Source organism: Ranitomeya imitator, chromosome 4, assembly GCF_032444005.1.
Source record: "Ranitomeya imitator isolate aRanImi1 chromosome 4, aRanImi1.pri, whole genome shotgun sequence".
In the NCBI taxonomy this organism is placed as follows: Eukaryota; Metazoa; Chordata; class Amphibia; order Anura; family Dendrobatidae; genus Ranitomeya; species Ranitomeya imitator.
This window is the reverse complement of record NC_091285.1, coordinates 443,881,568-443,903,677: the sequence shown is the minus strand read 5'-3', so window position 1 is coordinate 443,903,677 and position 22,110 is coordinate 443,881,568. Positions and strand designations below refer to the sequence as shown.

The following is a 22,110-nucleotide window of genomic DNA, read 5'->3' as shown; positions in this document are numbered from 1 at the left end:
TGTATGCATGTGGGGGAGCTGCACTATACTGTGTGTGTTTGTGGGGGTCTGAATTATGCTGTGTGTGGGGGAGGCCGCAACATACTGTGTGTGGGGCTGCATTATACTCTGAGGGGGCTACTTTATACTCTGGGAGCTACATTATACTGTGTGTGTCGGGATGCATTATACTCTGAGGGGATCTGCATTATATTCTGAAGGTGCTGCATTATACTATGTGTGGGGGGAAGCATTATAGTGTGTGGGGGCTACATGATACTATGTGTTGAAGGGCTGCACTATACTGTGTTTATCGGGGGCTGAATTATACTGTGTGTGGGGGCTGCATTATACTGTGGGTGTGGGGCTGCATTATACTATGTGTGTGGGGGCTGCATTATACTCTGAGGGGGCTGCATTATACTATGAAGGGGCTGCACTATACTCTCATGGGGATGCATTGTGTGTGTGTGGGGGGGGTGAATTATACTCTGATGGGGCTGCATTATACTCTGAGGGAGGCTGCATTATGCTCTATGAGGGGACTACATTATATTCTATATGGGGACTACATTATACTCTATGAGGGGGGCTGCATTATACTCTGAGGGGGGCTGCATTATACTTTATCAAGGACCATGGGGAGTGCATCTACTATATGTACTATATGGGACCTGCATTATAATGTATTGAGGACTATCTGTCCCCGTCATTCTTCCTCAGCCGAAGTAAAGAGGCGGCGAAACAAGCAATGACTTTAGTATTGTTGATCATGCCCATTTAGAGGCCTGAACTCTACACATGTAAATACAACAGAAATGTTTCTGAGTGATGCTGCAATATGTGAGCATTTGGGGCCCCACTCTAAACTTTTGCTTAGGGCGCCACTTTGTCTAAAACTGGCCCTGCTTAGCAGTCACATGTCTACAGCATATAGACAAAGAATGATGAAGATTGGGAATACCGTAATTTTTTATGATTCCACATAGGAGATCATTGATGACTGTTTTCTACTCTTCATCTTTTGGTTCCCACTTTTCTACCCAGTTTTCGTCCACATGGCAGTGATTTTGCCATACACCTTGAGAGATTTATGTAGAGGCTGAGTCATCAAGACTGGTGCCAGTACGCCAGTTTTGTTGAAGATTGTGCTGACGTAAAATGCACCAAAGTCAGTGAGAGACATGTGCCTCTTAAAGGGACACTGTCACCTGAATTTGGAGGGAACAATCTTCAGCCATGGAGGTGGGGTTTTTGGGTTTTTGATTCACCCTTTTCTTACCCGCTGGCTGCATGCTGGCTGCAATATTGGATTGAAGTTCATTCTCTGTCCTCCGTAGTACATGCCTGCACAAGGCAATCTTGCCTTGCGCAGGTGTGTACTATGGAGGAAAGAGAATTAACACCAAAAGATTTGAATTTTTTTTGCAGCATTTAAAACAGTTTTATGCCATATTTCTGAATCACACTGTTTAATAAATCAGGGCCTTAGTAGCTAGGTGCTATACTATAGGATTTCCCTTCTGTTTCATTGCTAAACTTGTATACCTCTAACCATACAGTCTGCTTTTACTAACATTTGTGAAAAATGTCTCCTTCTAAAGAGATCACTGAATTGGAACCTAGTACTGTTATAGGACGTCACTGTTGTAGTAAGTCAGTTTCTGAAATTTCTTCTCTCCTAAATATCCCATGATCATCTGTGAGTGGTGTTATTGAAAAGTGGGAGCGTGTGGGATCCACAGCAACTTACCCTTAAGCAGCAGACTACATACAGTCAGAGAGTGGGGCTGTCAAGTTACTCAATAACTGCAGAACTTCAAATTTTCTCTGGTATTAACATCAACACAAAAACTCTGCACCCAAAATTTCATGCCATTTATTTCAGTCGCTGAGCAGCTGCATGCAAACCTTACATCACCAAGCACAGTAAACAAGCGTTGGTTGAAGAGGTATAAAGCACACAACCACTGGACTCTGGAGGCATGGAATTGTGTTCTGGGAGTGATGATTCACACATTCCTGGCAGTCTGATGTGCCAGTGTGATATTGTTATGCGGTGTTTTTTAGGGGTTGGCCAAGGACCCTTAGATCCAACAAAGTAAAATTTTAAGGCTTCAGCATGCAAAGACATTTTGGACAGTTGTATGCTTCCAACTTTTTAGTTCCAGCAAGACTGTGCACATAGCAAGTGTATGGTGTCTGAGCAAAGTAGTCGTGGATAAGCTGCTACCTTTGCCTGCTGTGGCACACTACAGGAAAATTGTGTCCCAGTGTGCTGCTGTGTGTGGGGTGCATCACACCTACTTGTGGCCCATAAACCTCCACTGGCTACAGGCTTTCATCTTCCAGAACCGCAGCAAACAATCCAGGGGATACCTAATATGTTAAAACAGTCACACTTTTACTGAGTAGCTTACGGTCATTACAGTGGAGTATGTAAGACAAGGCACAACAGGTTACAGTCTTTCCCACAGGTACCGGACATAACTTCAGCCCTAGTTCTCAGAATGGGTAGAGCATCCCTCTTACTAGCTCCTCTAGCACTAGGAATTCTTCTCCACCACAAGCAGTGCCCCTGGATTCCATTATCTCCCGCCTCTAGGAGTCTGAGTACATCTTTCCTGCAGCTCCGCAGGCTTAGTATGCCCAAATCCTCAATGTCGCTCTTGAGGTCCGCAGGCCGGCATACGGATTAACACAGAAGAGTTCAGTGGCAGTCCACTGCCCAGAGTAACATGCTTATGTTAGCCCTAGCAGCCCACTGCCTATGACCCCTGCTATCACCATACTTTCTCTAGCAGAGCTTGGCACTTCCTGAACTCTTTACTCAGGATATGTGCCCACGATCAGGAATTTCTATAAATCCCATCCACGGTGCTTCTGATGTAGAATGCAGTGTTTTATATGCAGCACAAATGCAATGCATTCAAAACGCTGCTGCACCTGCTCGTGGGCACACAGCCTAACTCTCAGTTGCCCCCTCCCCTATCTGGGCCATCACACTTAACCCTGTCTAGGCTAGACTGCAGCCCCGGGGGGTTTTGCTTTCAGCTAACATACATTACTATGATACATTTAACCACTTGGGGTGTCAGGGAGTGGAACACCATCTCCACCACTTCTACACAAGGTCCATAAAGGATGGTTGGGTGAGTTTGGTGTGTAAGAATATTACTGGCACGCACAGAGCCCTGATTTCAACCCCATCTAGCACCTTTGCAATTAATTAGAACGGAGATCGTGAGCATGGCCGTCTCATCCAATGGATCACATGGTCCATGCTGTACCTATTTTGGAAGGCACATAGAGGTTTTTTTCTTATGGATTCAGAGACCATCTGCAAGAAAAAAGGCCTGTATGGTCTTCATCGGCAGAATCACTGGGCTCAGTTATTGACTATAGCGCTTTCATCATAACATCACTGCTGCAGCCTATCAATAAATGCAGGAGAGGCATCGCTGGACCCGGGTAGGGTGAGAATAACCTCAGTATGTTATTTTATAGGTCTCTGAGCAAATAAGCTAATAATAATATTAAAATGATACAATCTTTTTAAAGGGGGACCATTTAAATTATTAATTACTAGCCTAAGATCTAACAGACAGGTTGTTCCCAACTACCTGGCTGTTGTGCCCGGGGCCCATCTGTGCCGGTACAGTAACTTCTCCTGTTGGCGATTCAGCAGCTTCTGCGATTGTCACGTCAACATGACATGTTGGCAGCCGACTCCACACAGCCTAACTTCGGTAAGTCGGCTGTCAATCAGCATAATGTCGGCAGTCACGCCCCATGCTGTCCCTGGCTTTAAAAATACAGCTCTTATGTTGAGTTCTAATTATGACCATGAGCCCTTAAAAGTATAGAAGAATAGCTCGACAATATGACATTTGATAGTACGTCATTATTCTTATACAATCCAATAGAAAAAAATGAGGTTTACATCAATATGAAAACATAGACAGAGGTACAGTAGAGCCCCACATTGGGTGCCACATTAGAGCCATAATATGTTAGTGAACATTTTGTAAAGAATAGTTGTCACAAATTTCTCCAAAACAAGGGGAGACTTGTCCAACAAAAAGCCATTACTTTATTGGTTCTATAGGTGGTTCTACATGTTTCTGAATTATAGGATGTGTTTCTTTTTTCTACCTGGCTTCTCAGTGTTGGTTTAATCTTTAATTGACAGCTTTTCTCATGAGCTGACAGTCTTGGCAGAATTTAAACATCTTTTTACATGAAAAAAATGAATCAAATCAGCAAAAACTGTGTGTCGCCGAGCTCAAATGTCTCCTGATCTGTGTTATGCTGTCGCCAGATACGGTAGCAATGGAAACCTGACAGATCTGCCTTAAGGGTGCTTGGATGTGCTGCTGAGTCGCACTATTACTAAAGAGTGAGAACTTGTAATTATAGAAAAATCACGCAGAAAAATCTATGGATATGTTTTTACATGCGGTTTTCACAATATGGCAAAACTGCAGCATAATTGCAACCGATGGGGATTTCTGTGGCTTTAAACTGCGGCATACACTGAATATCAGGTATTTTCAACAGCACAAAGTAAATGGGATTTCATAAATTTCCATTTACTACAGTGAATCAACCCTGCAATAAATTACCACAGCAGCAGAAACACTGCAAAAGCAGAGAGTCTGCAAGTGTAATATACATTTATATACAGTGGGGCAAAAAAGTATTTAGTCAGTCAGCAATAGTGCAAGTTCCACCACTTAAAAAGATGAGAGGCGTCTGTAATTTACATCATAGGTAGACCTCAACTATGGGAGACAAACTGAGAAAAAAAAATCCAGAAAATCACATTGTCTGTTTTTTTAACATTTTATTTGCATATTATGGTGGAAAATAAGTATTTGGTCAGAAACAAAATTTCATCTCAATACTTTGTAATATATCCTTTGTTGGCAATGACAGAGGTCAAACGTTTTCTGTAAGTCTTCACAAGGTTGCCACACACTGTTGTTGGTATGTTGGCCCATTCCTCCATGCAGATCTCCTCTAGAGCAGTGATGTTTTTGGCTTTTCGCTTGGCAACACGGACTTACAACTCCCTCCAAAGGTTTTCTATAGGGTTGAGATCTGGAGACTGGCTAGGCCACTCCAGGACCTTGAAATGCTTCTTACGAAGCCACTCCTTCGTTGCCCTGGCGGTGTGCTTTGGATCATTGTCATGTTGAAAGACCCAGCCACGTTTCATCTTCAATGCCCTTGCTGATGGAAGGAGGTTTGCACTCAAAATCTCACGATACATGGCCCCATTCATTCTTTCATGTACCCGGATCAGTCGTCCTGGCCCCTTTGCAGAGAAACAGCCCCAAAGCATGATGTTTCCACCACCATGCTTTACAGTAGGTATGGTGTTTGATGGATGCAACTCAGTATTCTTTTTCCTCCAAACACAACAAGTTGTGTTTCTACCAAACAGTTCCAGTTTGGTTTCATCAGACCATAGGACATTCTCCCAAAACTCCTCTGGATCATCCAAATGCTCTCTAGCAAACTTCAGACGGGCCCGGACATGTACTGGCTTAAGCAGTGGGACACGTCTGGCACTGCAGGATCTGAGTCCATGGTGGCGTAGTGTGTTACTTATGGTAGGCCTTGTTACATTGGTCCCAGCTCTCTGCAGTTCATTCACTAGGTCCCCCCGCGTAGTTCTGGGATTTTTGCTCACCGTTCTTGTGATCATTCTGACCCCACGGGGTGGGATTTTGCGTGGAGCCCCAGATCGAAGGAGATTATCAGTGGTCTTGTATGTCTTCCATTTTATAATTATTGCTCCCACTGTTGATTTCTTCACTCCAAGCTGGTTGGCTATTGCAGATTCAGTCTTCCCAGCCTGGTGCAGGGCTACAATTTTGTTTCTGGTGTCCTTTGACAGCTCTTTGGTCTTCACCATAGTGGAGTTTGGAGTCAGACTGTTTGAGGGTGTGCACAGGTGTCTTTTTATACTGATAACAAGTTTAAACAGGTGCCATTAGTACAGGTAATGAGTGGAGGAAAGAGGAGACTCTTAAAGTAGAAGTTACAGGTCTGTGAGAGCCAGAAATCTTGATTGTTTGTTTCTGACCAAATACTTATTTTCCACCATAATATGCATAAAAAATGATAAAAAAACAGACAATGTGATTTTCTGGATTTTTTTTTCCCAGTTTGTCTCCCATAGTTGAGGTCTACTTATGATGTAAATTACAGACGCCTCTCATCTTTTTAAGTGGTGGAACTTGCACTATTGCTGACTGACTAAATACTTTTTTGCCCCACTGTACCTTATTGTTTGAGTCCCACAACAACTGGTCATATACATAAGGGTAAGTAAAGGTACGTGGCATGCCCTTTAGTGCTGTTATTATCTAAACTTGGCCAGGAGTACATACATATCTTATCAAATATAGGCGTGGTCCTGGAGAAAAATTACGTGGGGCCCCAAATATTATATGATATTGCACCATCACATAGAAACATCTAGGGCAGGTCTACTACACAGCAACCTTGGCCTCAAAACAGGTCTTGTGGCCAAAACTCAATCTGTGCCAGTGTAATTCAGCTGATTGACCAACAATGTACACCAGCCACCAGTAGCAAGTCGCAAAAAATCCACTAGATTCCACATTTTGCAGTAATGTGGGTCACATTGCAACTGTATTTACCTGAATTATGCTGTGATGTAGCAGCACCATGGACTAATTGCGACTGGTGTTCTGGACAAAATAGATGTGTAGCCCTAGCCATCACATGTTCAGTATTTGGTGAGCTTTTTACCTCAGTATTTGTAAGCGAAAACCAGGAGTGGGTGATAAATACAGAAGTGGTGCATATGTTTCTATTACACTTTTCCTCTGATTGTTCCACTCCTGGTTTTGGCTTACACATACTGAGGTAAAATACTGACCAAATACTGAACATGTGAACGTGGCCTTAAATTAAACTACAAGTCCTTCTGCACTGTTTTTCCTGCTTGCACACAGACTGACACACAATAATGGGGACAGAAGGATGGCAAATACAATTGTTCTATCCACATTTAAGCTCACTTTATGGACAGTACATGTCCTGTTTCATGTGCTGCCAATAACTGATTTTTACCAACATAAATAATCCAATCACTCTCTGTTTGTATGGCAGGCGATTATTGACATGTATATACAGGCAATATGGAACAAGCATTTGTACTTGTGTTTGTTCACAGATTATCAGCTCATCTAAATAGCTGTTACTATTAGGCAGAATGTGCGGACTGTGGTGATGACCTTGAGGCCTCCTCAGCGCTACTTTCCATTACTGGATGCACATAGGAACAACGCTTGCAGCCCTTCACGGCGTTGCTAAAGCATCCTGGACCATAAATGGGGCATTCAATGATTGAGCACACTTTTTGCCCAATGATTAAAAAAGTGATCAATGGGATCTGGTATATGTATATATAATACACACAATATAAATTCAAATTCACAGTTACTGTATATACAAACAGTACAGATAATACACTTAGGGCTCAATTCATCAAAGCTTTTACACCAGTATTCTAGCATAAAAAGTTTGGAAAAGTCGCATTATTTTGGCAAAAATCAAGGCTGCGCTAAAATTTTGCGACTTTTGGCGTTTTCATGCCATTTTTGCTCAGTTCTGACAAAGTGGGTGAGATGGGGCATGCAGCCGCCACTCGTCAGATTCATGACAAGCAACAGCGTTCACTGAAACACAACTCTTACTTCACCACAGACTGTAGTAGGATTTGTGGCAAGGCGCATAGTGTGATGTACGTTACTCGTCCAATGCTCCTGATTCTTGGAGGTGTATCTGACTCCAGCACATCTCCACATCAAGACCGGTGTGAGCAATGCTGCTATTGATGAATTGTATCATTAATTTATATGAAGAATAATTTGGAGCAGAAGAAGAGGTTTTCCACAAGAGAGAAACCAACAGCTTTAGGCTGAGGTCGCACTTAACGTATGAAAAATCAGTCCGAGTCTCTCTGCTGAGAGTCGCACGAGTGTAATTCGAGTGTCATGCAAGTAAAATCCGATTTTTCACACCTTGCATCCAATTTACATCTGAGTACAGTGCGATCGCTATCCAGTTGCAATGCGATTTTTAACATGAGCTTTTACATACAGCAATTCTCTATGTCATTTACACATCGTTTTCAAAGGAAATATTCATCAAAACACACACACATATGTATATATATATATTTATATATATATATATATATATATATATATACACTGCTCGAAAATATAAAGGGAACGCTAAAATTCCTCATCCTAGATATCACTGAATGAAATATTCCAGTTGTAAATCTTTATTCATTACATAGTGGAATGTGTTGAGAACAATAAAACCTAAAAATGATCAACGTAAATCACAACTAATATCCCACAGAGGTCTGGAGTTGGAATGATGCTCAAAATCAAAGTGGAAAATGAAGTTACAGGCTGATCCAACTTCAGTGGAAATGCCTCAAGACAAGGAAGTGATGCTCAGTAGTGTGTGTGGCCTCCATGTGCCTGTATGATCTCCCTACAATGCCTGGGCATGCTCCTAATGAGGCGGTGGATGTTATCCTGAGGGATCTCATCTCAGACCTGGAATAAAGCATCAGTCAAATCCTGGCAATCTGTGGTGCAACGTGGCTTTGGTGGATGGAACGAGACATGATGTCCCAGATGTGCTCGATTGGATTCAGGGCTGGTGGACGGGCAGGCCAGTCCTTAGCAACAATGCCTTCATCATACAGAAACTGCTGACACACTTCAGCCTAGCATTGTCATGCATCAGAAAAAACCCAGGGCCTACTGCACCTGCACATGGTCTCACAAGGGGTTTGAGGATCTCATCTCAGTACGTAATGGCAGTCAAGCTACCTCTGGTGAGCACATGGAGGGCTGTGTGGCACTCCAAAAGAATGCAAGCCCACACCATTACTGACCCACTGCCAAACTGGTCATGTTGAAGGATGTTGCAGGCAGCAGATCGCTCTCCATGGCGTCTCCGGACTCTGTCACACCTGACACAGGTGCTCAGTGTGAACCTGCTTTCATCTGTGAAGAGCACAGGTCACCAGTGGCAAATTTGCCAATCCTGGTGTCCTGTTGCAAATGCCAAGTGTCCTGCACGGTGTTGGGCTGTGAGCACAACCCCATCTGTGGATGTCGGGCACTCAGACCATCCTCATGGAGTCGGTTTCTAACAATTTTTGCAGACACATGCACATTTGTGGCCTGCTAAAGGTCATTTTGCAGGGCTCTGGCAGTGCTCCTCCTGTTCCTTCTTGCACAAAGGCTGAGGTAGTGGTCCTGCTGCTGGGTTGTTGCCCTCCTATGGCCCCCTCCACATCTCCTGGTGTACTGGCCTGTGTTCTGGTAGCGCCTCCAGCCTCTGGACAGTACGCTGACAGACACAGCAAACCTTCTTGCCACAGCTCGCATTGACATGCCATCCTGGATGAGCTGCACTACCTGAGCCACTTGTGTGGATTGTAGAGTCCGTCTCATACTACCACGAGTGTGAAAACACAACCAACATTCAAAAGTGACCAAAACATCATCCAGAAAGCATTGGTACTGAGATGTGGTCTGTTGTCCCCACCTGCAAAACCACTCCTTTATTGAGTGTGTCTTGATAATTGCCAATAATTTCCATCTGTTGTCTATTCAATTTGCACAACAGCATGTGAAATTGATTGTCAAACAGTGTTGCTTTCTAAGTGGACAGTTTGATTTCACAGACGTTTGATTTACTTGGAGTTATATTGTGTTGTTTAAGTGTTCCCTTTATTTTTTTGAGCAGTGTATGTATATAGGAAGGGGATAATACCCATGAAGCTGCCCAGACTATTAATATCAGCTCACAGCTATATAATTAGGCTTTACTGGCTATTAAAATGGGGGAGCCTAAAAAAAATGTCATAGGGTCCTCCTATAATTAATAACCAGCAAAAGCTATGCAGACAGCTGCGTGCTGATACTATTAGCCTAGGAAGGGGCCATGGATACTGGCCCCTCCAGGCTCTCAGCCACCCCAGAAAAGGTGCATCTCTAAGATGCGCCAATTCTGGCACTTAGCCTCGCTCTTCCCATTTGCCCTGTAGCGGTGGCAAGTGGGGTTGTAGTTTTGGGGTTGATGTCAATAAGACACCCCCATTACTAACCCCATATTCACAGACTCCTTTAATATTAAACCATACTTACAACCTCGCCTAATTCCACTGAACTCCTCGTTCTCCTGTAATAAAACCAAAATTAAAAAACAACAATAGACCATACCTGTCCGTTGTTCTGTCCCACGCCATAGTCCATGTCTGTATGAGAAATAGTTTTCAACCTAGATGGTGCCAAGATGCGACCTTCCAGACTGAGAACTGCTACTAGCGCAGCCTCAGTGACTAGTGATGACGTCACTGAGGCTGCGTTCCCAGCCAGGCTGAACTGCGGTGACCTCCCTGAGATCCCCGCTAGCACCGTGAGAAAGTTGCACGTGCAAAGGCAAGTTCCCATCCCTCAAGGCTCTGTCCTAGGACCCCTTCTCTTCTCAATCTATACCCTTGGCCTGGGACAACTCATAAAGGCCTATGGCTTCCAGTACCATCTGTATGCCCATGACACTCAGATCTACCTCTCTGGCCCAGATGTCACCTTTCTGCTGTCCAAACACCCAGAATGTCTATCAGCCATATCTTCCTTTTACTCCTCTCATTTCCTCAAGCTCAATGTGGACAAATCTGAACTAATTATCTTTCCTCCATCTCGCATATCTTCCCTACCTGATCTATCTATCAATGTCCTGTCCTTCAAACCGCACACCCAAGCTCTCGCCACCTCCTGTTGTCTCCAGCTCTAAAATATTTCCAGGATCCGTCCTTTCCTCAACCCTCACTCTACCAAAATGCTTGTACATACCCTAATCATCTCCCACCTCGACTACTGCAATATCCTCCTATGTGGCCTACCTTCTAACACTCTCGCACTCCTCCCGTCCATCCTTAACTCTACTGCCTGACTAATTAATCTCTCTCCTTGCTGCACTCCTGCTTCTCCTCTTTGCAAATAATAATAATAAATAATAATCTTTATTTTTATATAGCGCTAACATATTCCGCAGCGCTTTACAGTTTGCACACATTATCATCACTGTCCCCAATGGGGCTCACAATCTCAATTCCCTATCAGTATGTCTTTGTTATGTGGGAGGAAACCGGAGTACCCGGAGGAAACCCACGCAAACATGGGGAGAACATACAAACTCCTTGCAGATGTTGTCCAAGGTGGGGTTCGAACCCGGGACCCCAGCGCTGCAATGCTATCCACTGAGCCGCCGTGCTGCCCTTGCAAATCCCTTCACTGGCTCCCAATTTCCCAGTGTATCCAGTTTAAACTACTAACACTGACCAACAAAGCCATCCATAACCTTTCTCCTCCGTATATTTTCGAACTAATCTCCCAATATCTTCCCTCAAGCAATCTCCGGTCCTCCCAAGACCTCTTTCACTCCTCACTTAATCGCCTCCAAGACTTCTCTCTAATATCCCCCATCTTCTGGAACTCTGTGCCCCAACACCTCCGGTTATCCACCACTTTTGAATCCTTTAGACGGAACCTGAAAGCCCATATCTTCAAAAAAGCTTACAACCTGCAATGACCGCTCGGCCAACTCAACTTCATTGAGCTACTGCAATCCCTGACCTACTGTCTACTTCCCCATAATCCTGTAGAATGTAAGCCTGCAAGGGCAGGGTCCTCTCCCCTCTGTATCAGTCTGTCATTGTTTAATTTTGTTTACTGTAAGTGATATTTGTATTTTGATGTAACCCCTTCTCATGTACAGCACAATGGAATCAATGCTGCTATATAAATAAATAATAATATCTATTCTATTCTAATCTGTCATTGTGATTTTACTGTATGCGCACATCAATTGCTAGCTTTTCAAAGAACACGTAGAATACGCCGGAGAAAAAATACGGTGATGTGAGCTACCCCATAGATTAACACTGGGCAGAGTTCTATGCGATGTTTTCTCGCATAGCACTCATCTCTATTCTACGGTATTGTGACGCCAGCCTTATGCTGAGACACTCATGGTGGCTGCAGACATCCCCTGCAACCCAATCATACCAAGGGGTATAAGCCATAGGTCCGTGTGTGAGGAGAAGCTGGTGGAGGGTTATTAAGATACAGAGCGTTGTATTAAGGTAGCACTAGCAGTCTTAACAGTAACTACTAATGCCACTTTAACAGTGAGGGGAAGTCAGTTGTCGTCACTGGTGCCTTATGCCAGTTGCCGATGGTGCACCCCTGTTCCTATTTGCATATCTGCTTAATAACTTCCAGTAAATTGTTTAACGATGAGTTAACCATAAATAATTTGATGTTACAGATTGGAGAACTGTTGTGACTTCTGCGTGAGCAACACAGATCTAAGCCCCCAACTTGACAGGTAAGTCTTTAATATGTGCATAAACCAGGAGTCATGTTTTGGTATTATTTAACCCTTAAAGATCAGCGAAGAGTGAAGAAGCCTTCCCCAAAATGCATTGTATAGACCCTAAAATGGTGTCACTTAAAATATCCACTCGCTATACAAAAGAACATGCCCTCATACAACTATGCTGACAGAAAAAGTTAAAAAGGTATGTCTCTTAGCAGAAGGAAGAAAAAACAAAAGTGCAAAAGCAAGAAATTGCCTTGACCTCTAGGTGTTAAGGGTGCGTTCAGACATGTTGGACGTGCTGCAGATTTTCTATCCAGATTTTCCGATCAATCCACAGCATATTAAACTATCAGCAAATGCCTTGCGGAAATTGATACATGGCATGAATTTTAAATCTACAGCAAATCTTTAGATTTTTTAATGTATTTGCAATGCAAGGGAAAACGTGTATTTTGCGGTTCTGCAAATATGAGGCTAAACTAATAGCCAGTTCCATGGTGGAAAAATCACATATGAAAATTATATTTCTCAGAATGAGTTTCAAGTATTTGCAGGAATTTGTTTGTAATTCACTCTAGATAAGTCATTATTCCAGTGTGTATGGTCCCTATACAGCTCAGTGCCACACAGTTAGGCTTCATGAAATGTTTCCCGTTTGCTGCCTCCCAATATAAACATGAATTAATCAGTTACTAATATTAATCATCTGAAAATATAATTACAGCCAGCGAGCGAGCGAAGAACACAAACTGTTTATTTTGTTATTATACTGTGCCTGCGCCTCATATCTAGGTACAAATGTGAAAGATACAAAGCAACATCAAGTATGATAGCTTTACCATCTGTGCTGCTTTCTTCAGATTCAAATGTTGCCTTGTGTAAGTAACAGGTAATGTAGGCAATGTAGATTCTCAAGGTAGAAATGTTTACTAAGTGGCGTAACATAGTCACATACTGTACATTGTAATGAACTCTCTGAATTTGTAAAATCTACATGTAGTACTATGTCCTAAGGGTTGATAGTGATTATAAATACCAAAAAAAGAAGAAAAAGAGCAAAAAACATCCCAAAGATAAAAGTTATTCAGATTGTACTAGAAAAAACAACACATGTAACATAAAAACAACATACACACAGTCATGGCCAAAAGTATTAACACCCCTGCAATTCTGTCACATAATACTCAGTTTCTTCCTGAAAATTATTGCAATCACAAATTCTTTGGTATTATTATCTTCATTTAATTTGTCTTAAATGAAAAAACACAAAAGAGAATGAAGCAAAAAGCAATACATTGATCATTTCACACAAAACTCCAAAAATGGGCCAGACAAAAGTATTGGCACCCTCAGCCTAATACTTGGTTGCACAACCTTTAGCCAAAATAACTGCGACCAACCGCTTCCGGTAACCATCAATGAGTTTCTTACAATGCTCTGCTGGAATGTTAGACCATTCTTCTTTGGCAAACTGCTCCAGGTCCCTGATATTTGAAGGGTGCCTTATCCAAACTGCCATTTTTAGATCTCTCCACAGGTGTTCTATGGGATTCAGGTCTGGACTCATTGCTGGCCACCTTAGAAGTCTCCAGTGCTTTCTCTCAAACCATTTTCTAGTGCTTTTTCAAGTGTGTTTTGGGTCATTGTCCTACTGGAAGACCCATGACCTCTGAGGGAGACCCAGCTTTCTCACACTGGGCCCTACATTATGCTGCAAAATTTGTTGGTAGTCTTCAGACTTCATAATGCTATGCACACGGTCAAGCAGTCCAGTGCCAGAGGCAGCAAAGCAACCCCAAAACATCAGGGAACCTCCGCCATGTTTGACTGTAGGGACCGTGTTCTTTTCTTTGAATGCCTCTTTTTTTCTCCTATAAACTTTATGTTGATGCCTTTGCCCAAAAAGCTCTACTTTTGTCTCATCTGACCAGAGAACATTCTTCCAAAACGTTTTAGGCTTTTTCAGGTATGTTTTGGCAAACTCCAGCCTGGCTTTTTTATGTCTCGGGGTAAGAAGTGGGGTCTTCCTGGGTCTCCTACCATACAGTCCCTTTTCATTCAGACAGTGATGGATAGTATGGGTTGACACTGTTGTACCCTCGGACTGCAGGGCAGCTTGAACTTGTTTGGATGTTAGTTGAGGTTCTTTATCCAACATCCGCACAATCTTGCGTTGAAATCTCTTGTCAATTTTTCTTTTCCGTCCACATCTAGGGAGCTTAGCCACAGTGCCATGGGCTTTACACTTCTTGATGACACTGCGCACGGTAGACACAGGAACATTCAGGTCTTTGGAGATGGACTTGTAGCCTTGAGATTGCTCATGCTTCCTCACAATTTGGTTTCTCAAGTCCTCAGACAGTTCTTCGGTCTTCTTTCTTTTCTCCATGCTCAATGTGGTACACACAAGGACACAGGACAGAGGTTGAGCCAACTTTAACCAATGTCAACTGGCTGCAAGTGTGATTTAGTTATTGCCAACACCTGTTAGGTGCCACAGGTAAGTTACAGGTGCTGCTAATTACACAAATTAGAGAAGCATCACATGATTTTTTGAATGGTGCCAATACTTTTGTCCACCCCCTTTTTTATGTTTGGTGTGGAATTATATCCAATTTGGCTTTAGGACAATTCTTTTTGTGTTTTTTTCATTTAAGACAAATTAAATGAAGATAATAATACCAAAGAATTTGTGATTGCAATCATTTTCAGGAAGAAACTGAGTATTATGTGACAGAATTGCAGGGGTGTTAATACTTTTGGCCATGACTGTAGTAATACAATAATAGACAAAGCAATTTAATGAATAACAGGTGTAAGAGCATAAGGATCCCAAATACTAGTGGAGGGTGGGGCAGAATATGACAACTATTTAAATAAAAAAGTGCAAGTGCGACATATATAGGGTTATTCCCTTAAAAATAACAATCAGAAAAAAATGATGAAAATGTAGCACTAAGTGGAAACAGAAGTGAAAATCACTTTTTATTCCTTAAAAAACTTTAAATCTCGTTCAGCTCATATAGAGCAATAAAACATATATCAAGTACTACAATTAATCAACAATGGGTCATGTAAAGCCCGAAGCATAAACTAGGTATATACCCCTTTAAGAGAATACGAGAACGCACTACAAGTCAACGACTGTCCTTACCCATATTTCTTGCCACCTGGGGTTCATATGCGGCAGCCCCAAGAAATATGGGAAAGGACAGTCTTTGACTTGTAGTGCGTACTCGTATTCCCTTAAAGGGGTATATACCCGGTTTATGTTTCGGGCTTTACGTGACCCGTTGTTGATTATTTGTAGTACTTGATATATGTTTTATTGCTCTATATGAGCTGAACAAGATTTAAAGTTTTTTAAGGAATAATAAGTGATTTTCACTTCTGTTTCCACTTAGTGCTACATTTTCATCAATTTTTTTTATTGGGATTTTCAAGGGAATAACCCTATATGGGTCGCACTTGCACTTTTCTATTTAAATAGTTGTAATATTCTGCCCCACCCTCAACTAGTAATTGGGATCCTTATACTCTTACACCTGTTATTCATGAAATTGCTTTGTCTATTATTGTATTACTATGTATGTTGTTTTTATGATACATGTGTTTTTTTTAAATAAAATCTGAATAACTTGTATCTTTGGGACGTTTTGTGCTCTTTTTCTTCTTTTTTGGTGTTTATTATGTCGTTGAGAGTGTCCCTGGCTATTTTAGCCTCCCTCTTCACTACTTTGAGGGTGTGACTATATAAAAAATATGCTTTCTGACTTGAGGATTTTGTATATAGGGTTGATAGTGATTGTGGGATCGATGCTTCCAACAGATGACGCTATAGAGTTCTAGTCCTCTTCCTCTCTGAAGAGGCAATTTGCATATTCAATTTCCCAGAGAAGCATTGCACGGCGAATAAACCTCTTTATGTTGCCATGTCAGGGCCAATGTGTCTCTCTCCACATGGAGAAATGTTACCCCTTAAACCTCAGTCCAGAGCCCCTCTCCTAGCCAAATCAGATCTCATTCTTTGCACTAACGAGGGGCAATATCATGAAACATGTGTCTGCACATTGAGATTCTGATTTGGCTTTTTTTTCTAAGTCATATGGCAAGGCTTGCTAAAGGGTCGATAGTGACTTGCAGGATCGCTGCTTCCAACTGGTGGCGCTATAGAGTTCTAATCCTCTTCCTCTCTGAAGAGGCAATATGCATTTTTATTTAGTCTTATGTGTCTTTTATTTGATTTTTTCTGTGAGATGTGTTATACAGTATATAACAGATCTGAATAGTACATGGATTTCCAGGAAAGAGCAGATGTGTCCCTGTGACGGATTAATGGGGAATGGATAGTAGTTCTGGCCATGCAGAAGTTGTAAAGAAGCAGATTTCATTTTGAAGACTTGCTGTTTAATAACTATTCTTTTACTTTTTATGTTGCATATATACTATTCTTTGATTTATTCTAAACCTTAACTCACAAAATGAGAACATAAAAACCTTTTCAGTACAGTCACCGTAGGGATTCTTCTGCATTTACGCTCAGCCACTGATTGCCGATCCTTGCTGCTAGCTGTTTACTCTTGCACGAAATTACATGTTGTCCATACTGATGACATTGACAACATGTCATCTCGAGTGTCATCCATAGTCACATTATACTGCAGCCCCCATAGTCAAGTGCCATGTCAGGAGTGCGGACAACACACTATCATGTACACTTGACAGCGTTGGCGATGTAAGAACAAAGTAGAATTCCTATGGCAACAATATTGAAAAGTTCTTTATTAGTTTACGTAGGAGTCATAAACCTTTAATTTATATATTCCTGGAAAATCATCTTGAGGAAATGGTGATGGGGAAATACCAAACATGAATTTTTTGTTTCTATCTACTGTTCTTTATGTGTATTCATTATATGTATAAATTAAAAATATAACTGTAGTGATAAAAGACGATTTATAAATAACGAAAATATTATATATATATATATATATATATATATATATATATATATTATTGTTTTTTTCACTACAACTTTTTTTTTAGAAACATTAATGTTTGACCTATTGCTCACAATTTGTGATTGGATTAAGACATTCACATTTACATGAAAATTGTCTCTTCAGAGAGGAAGAGGACTAGAACTCTAGTGCCACCTATTGGAAGTAGCAATACTAACAGTCAATGTCGACCATTTAACTTGACTGTTAGGATTGCTACTTCCAATAGGTGGCACTAGAGTTCTAGTCCTCTTCCTCTCTCTCTGAAGAGACAATTTGCATATTTCCCAGAGGAGCATTGAGGCTTTAAGTCTCCTCATCTTGACATGCTTAACATGTCACTCTCCGCAAGGAGAAACAATACTTCTTGGATCCCTGTTTACATGAAGAAACAAAAAATCTCTACTGATCTGTCATTGGGTTTTGCCTTCTTGTGAAAAAGATGCTATTTTTTTTATAGGATCAACCTGGACTTTACCTTTGCTCACCAAGGCCACTTGTAAATCACATAATCTGCCTCTCTGTTTTGTGAGCATTTGAGCCATAATAGTAGCCACAGTAAATCTAAAACCCATTTAGCAAGGTTGATGATCAGGAATTAGTGTTGCTACAAATATTTATTTCCTGAATATAATTCTGTCTAAACAGGCCAGCAATCACCCAGCGAAAAAACGTTTTTCACCTAATGAGATGATTTTCAATTAAAAATCATTGTTCTCTGCTGCACGCCATCCTGTGTAAACAGGTAATGTGCTGCTGATAACATGATGTTCTCTGGGCACATAACAATCATATTAATGATTGTTCTGTGCACATATAAGTATGACTGGTCTGTCTAAACAGGGTGTTAGATGGCCAACTATTGTCTTGCATGTAGCCGACTGGCGGTGGTATACTGTCCATGGCCGGCATGGTTGCCATTTATGGTAAACCAATTGTAGCATTTTATTTCCATAATGTTTTAGCACAGGGGAATGCATAAGAAACACAAATCTGCTACTGTTTTTTTTTTCTTTTTTTTTTTATGGTATTCATTGTCAAAATTAAGAGATACTAGAACTTCATTGTATTGATCAAAATGGCAGTGGGGATATATAAAGTGCATGTTTTTTTATTTGCATCGTTAATTAAAAATAATTTATTTAAAAAGGAAAAAAATTATTACGGTATAAACATTTGATTCTCTAGCGCTTGAGAAAATGTAAGCTGTTACTGACCACATTTTGATAAAGAATGTAAATAAATGGCCATTAATGTAAAATCTCAGGTCCCAATGAAAGCCGATGTCAAAGGTTATGCACATTACTCATCCTGGCTTTGTAATCTTGTACACATCTGGTATTCTAGGTTTTCTCGCTTCTTTTCGTGATCGGTTCACATTAAATACCGTACTTTCCTTGCAGTGTGTGTAGTAGAGGATGGTGTTTTAATGCTAGATTACATTATTGGGAGAAATTCGCTAAGTGCCTGAGTGTTTAATGGTAATTGACTGCAGTGAAGAGTTACTGTGGTAAGTAGAGATTACTGAGCTTACTTGATTTTACGCAAAGTGTCTTAACACTTAGGCCCCGATTCATCATTTACGGGTTTTTTAAGCCACTTTTCATTTTTATCTTGGGTATTTGTTACTGATTTTGCTGCTGCAAATTTTTCAAAATGGCGCACAAGATTCATCAATTTTGTGCAAAGTCATAAACCATCTTTATTTTTGTCTTTAACTTGTTTTGCGACTTTTTTAGCTCAATATTTGCACCAGAAGCACTCCAAGGTGGGACCGGAGTCCATTTGAGACAAATGTTGCCACTCTTTGAAAAATTCTAAATGATAAATCAGGCAAAAACATCTGGAAACCCTAAACTCTGATCACAATGGTGAACATAAAAAAACCAGGCACACACGTAAAATAAACTTTAAAAGAGGCGCAAATTAAAAGATGAATTTTGTGCAAATGAAAAACAGGCGAAAAACACCAAAAATTAGAAAAAGATAGAGCAAATTTGGTATTGGTATTTCTGTATCTGGATATGGTAGTCATGATTAGGAAGGATTAGTGGTTTGTAAATGGATGTTTTCACAGCGTTTTTGTTGCACGTTCTACATGTGTTTTTGGTGTAGATTTTTCACTCTCATTAGTTTGGGTGTTATATTTGCAGCAATAATGCTGAAAGAATTGACATTCTGCACATTAAATCTGCTGGAAATCTGCAAGGAAAAAATAAGCAACGTGTGCATGAGACTTCAGGAATCTCATTCACTTTGCTGGCACTAGGAAATCCTTCAGGATTTGTAACAAAATTGCACAGAAAACAATGTGGCACCATGTGCACAGATTAATGTTATATTTTGTCCTGCACTGAAGCGAATGTAGCAATGAGGATATGTGCTCTAAATCGAGGCAAAATATATGAAATATATATATACTCAAGAATATTTCTGACATTTCTTCCACAGCACCAGTACATGCTCTTCACCTTACGTGATTGCTAATAATCCTTTCTGCTTATCCTTACAAGGGCACTAGTAAAGCATCAGTCACATAGTGTGGGATCAGAAAGTCACCGTTAGGACATTTGAGCCACCGAGCATCTCCGATGGTCTTGCCAGCACTCAGGCATTAACATGCTCCATCTCTGCTGGCCACATTCCTTGGAATTAAAAAGAAATGAAAAACGTACTGGAAAACATTAATGGTTCCCAGGATATGATAATGTTTGTTGCAGAAGTGTAGCATATTCACCAAGAGAGACGTAGAATTGAGTATTGTCATGCTGCAGATAGGAAGCCTTATCAGGAATATGTTGAATCTAGCTTGGGTTATTTTCCATAGTAGGTTGAAAGTTAGATTAATGTGGTACAATCTTTTACCCCCTTTTCCCACCAGACGTTACATTTCTTGAAAATCTATTCAATTATCCTTTAAGCTGGTGGTCACCACTGCCATTTTTATGCACGTAAATCATTAAGCAACAATATTGTTGAAGTCCGAGTTCTAGGTGTTCATTGCAATCAGCAGTAGACAACATAGTCCTCAGTTTGTGAGCTCATGAACATCATAGTTCTACAGATAACTCCTTCATTCTAGAACCATGGACACTGTCAACTTGGATGATCTTCTGCAGCTAAAAGCCCTATCCTCCAATATTAGATTTCAGGACAAGGCTGTAAAAAATTATGCCCACTTATCCACAACAGCATTAGTGAAGTTGAGCACCGATGAAAAAGAAAGCGTGACATCTTCTGGTTCATTGTAAAGATATGTTCACACGTAGCAGATTCCTTGTAAATATTTTGGCAATTTATACATCTCTCAATACCGCCGAATGAAGGTGTTTCCGCAGAATGTGTATGGAATTTGTTTTTTTTACTATTCCATTTAGATGTATTTATGTTTTTTCCTTTTAACTGCAGACATTTCTTGCAACAAAACGGCTGCCCCAGAAAATATTTTAGGGAGTTGGTCCGGCACCTAAAATGTATTTTCTAATTATCGATCTTTACATCATAACCACTTTTGTAATTAGCTTTACTATACAATACCTTACACTTCTTCCTATCTACCTAATCTCTAAATATGTTTTTTTTTTACTGCACTTCCAGTGACGTTGTTTCAGAGGAGGCTCAAATAGGACGTTGCAGGAGGCTGGGACTGCACTCACTCCCTACTGCATCCATCGCCCCTTCTGGAACAGGACATCACAGGGGTCAGAGCTGCAGTTGCTGACTAGTTTGTTGCATCGCTGCCCCCTCTGAAGAGGTCTTCCAATTCTTGGTGATAGAACCTGTGGCAGATGAGAGTGCAGCTCCAGCCCTCTGCTTCTGTCTCTGCCACTGCACAGGGGGTATCAATGTAAGAAACTAGTAAGTAGAAAAAATCCAGGGGATATGGTGAAATTAGATGAAAAACGTATTATGTGGTCCAAGCTGTGTGTACAATACATGACGTTTCAGTCTAACACATACAAATATATTTATCAAATATACACACTGATTATCCTGGGACATCCTGTTCAGGGTAAATTGCAAGACATTGCAAGACATCCTTCAATTGAACTTGTTGGAGAGGATTCAACGTGGGCCGACCTCCGAGGCATAGGTGAGAGAGCAATACAGCACAGTTAGATAATGTGACCTCCATTGCTGCCCCCTCTGAAGAGGTGTTTCAATCCTGGGTGATGAACGCTGTGGGAGATGTGAGTGCAGCTCCAGCTTTCTGCTTCTGTCTTTGCCATTTCAGAGGGGGTAGCAATGCAAGAAAGTTGTGAGTAACTGCAGGCCTACCCATTGTGACAACCTGTTCCAGAAGGGTTGATGGATGCTGCTGAGAGTGAGTGCAGTCTCAGCTTCCTGTGATTTCATGTTTGAGACTCATCTCAAATGAAGCATCACATGAAGTACAGTAACAAAAAACACATTTACAGATTACATAGATGCAGAGAAGTGTGAGGTGTTTTGTAATAAAGCCAAGTACAAGAAGTGGAAATGGTGTAAAGATAGTTAGAAGTAATATTTTAGGGGCTGGACCATCCCTTTAAATTTGTTAAGTGAGGTCACTGGTATCATATTCCTGGGATATCAGTAACTTTTTGTCTGCCAGGCAGGGAGAAATGTGATGCCTTTATTGTTTTTTACACTTCTGCCAGAAACTAATATTGCTGAAATGCCCAAACTCTTT

The 22,110-nt window shown here is 41.1% G+C and overlaps 1 protein-coding gene across 2 annotated transcripts in view; it reads left to right on the top strand.

The window, feature by feature from the left end:
* Positions 1–22,110, top strand: part of LINGO1 (leucine rich repeat and Ig domain containing 1) — a 691,465-nt gene that overhangs the window by 139,406 nt on the left and 529,949 nt on the right. For both annotated transcript variants that reach the window (XM_069765663.1, XM_069765666.1), the window contains exon 2: positions 12,385–12,444. The gene's annotated coding sequence lies outside the window, so the exon portion shown is untranslated. The remainder of the gene's footprint in view (positions 1–12,384; positions 12,445–22,110) is intronic.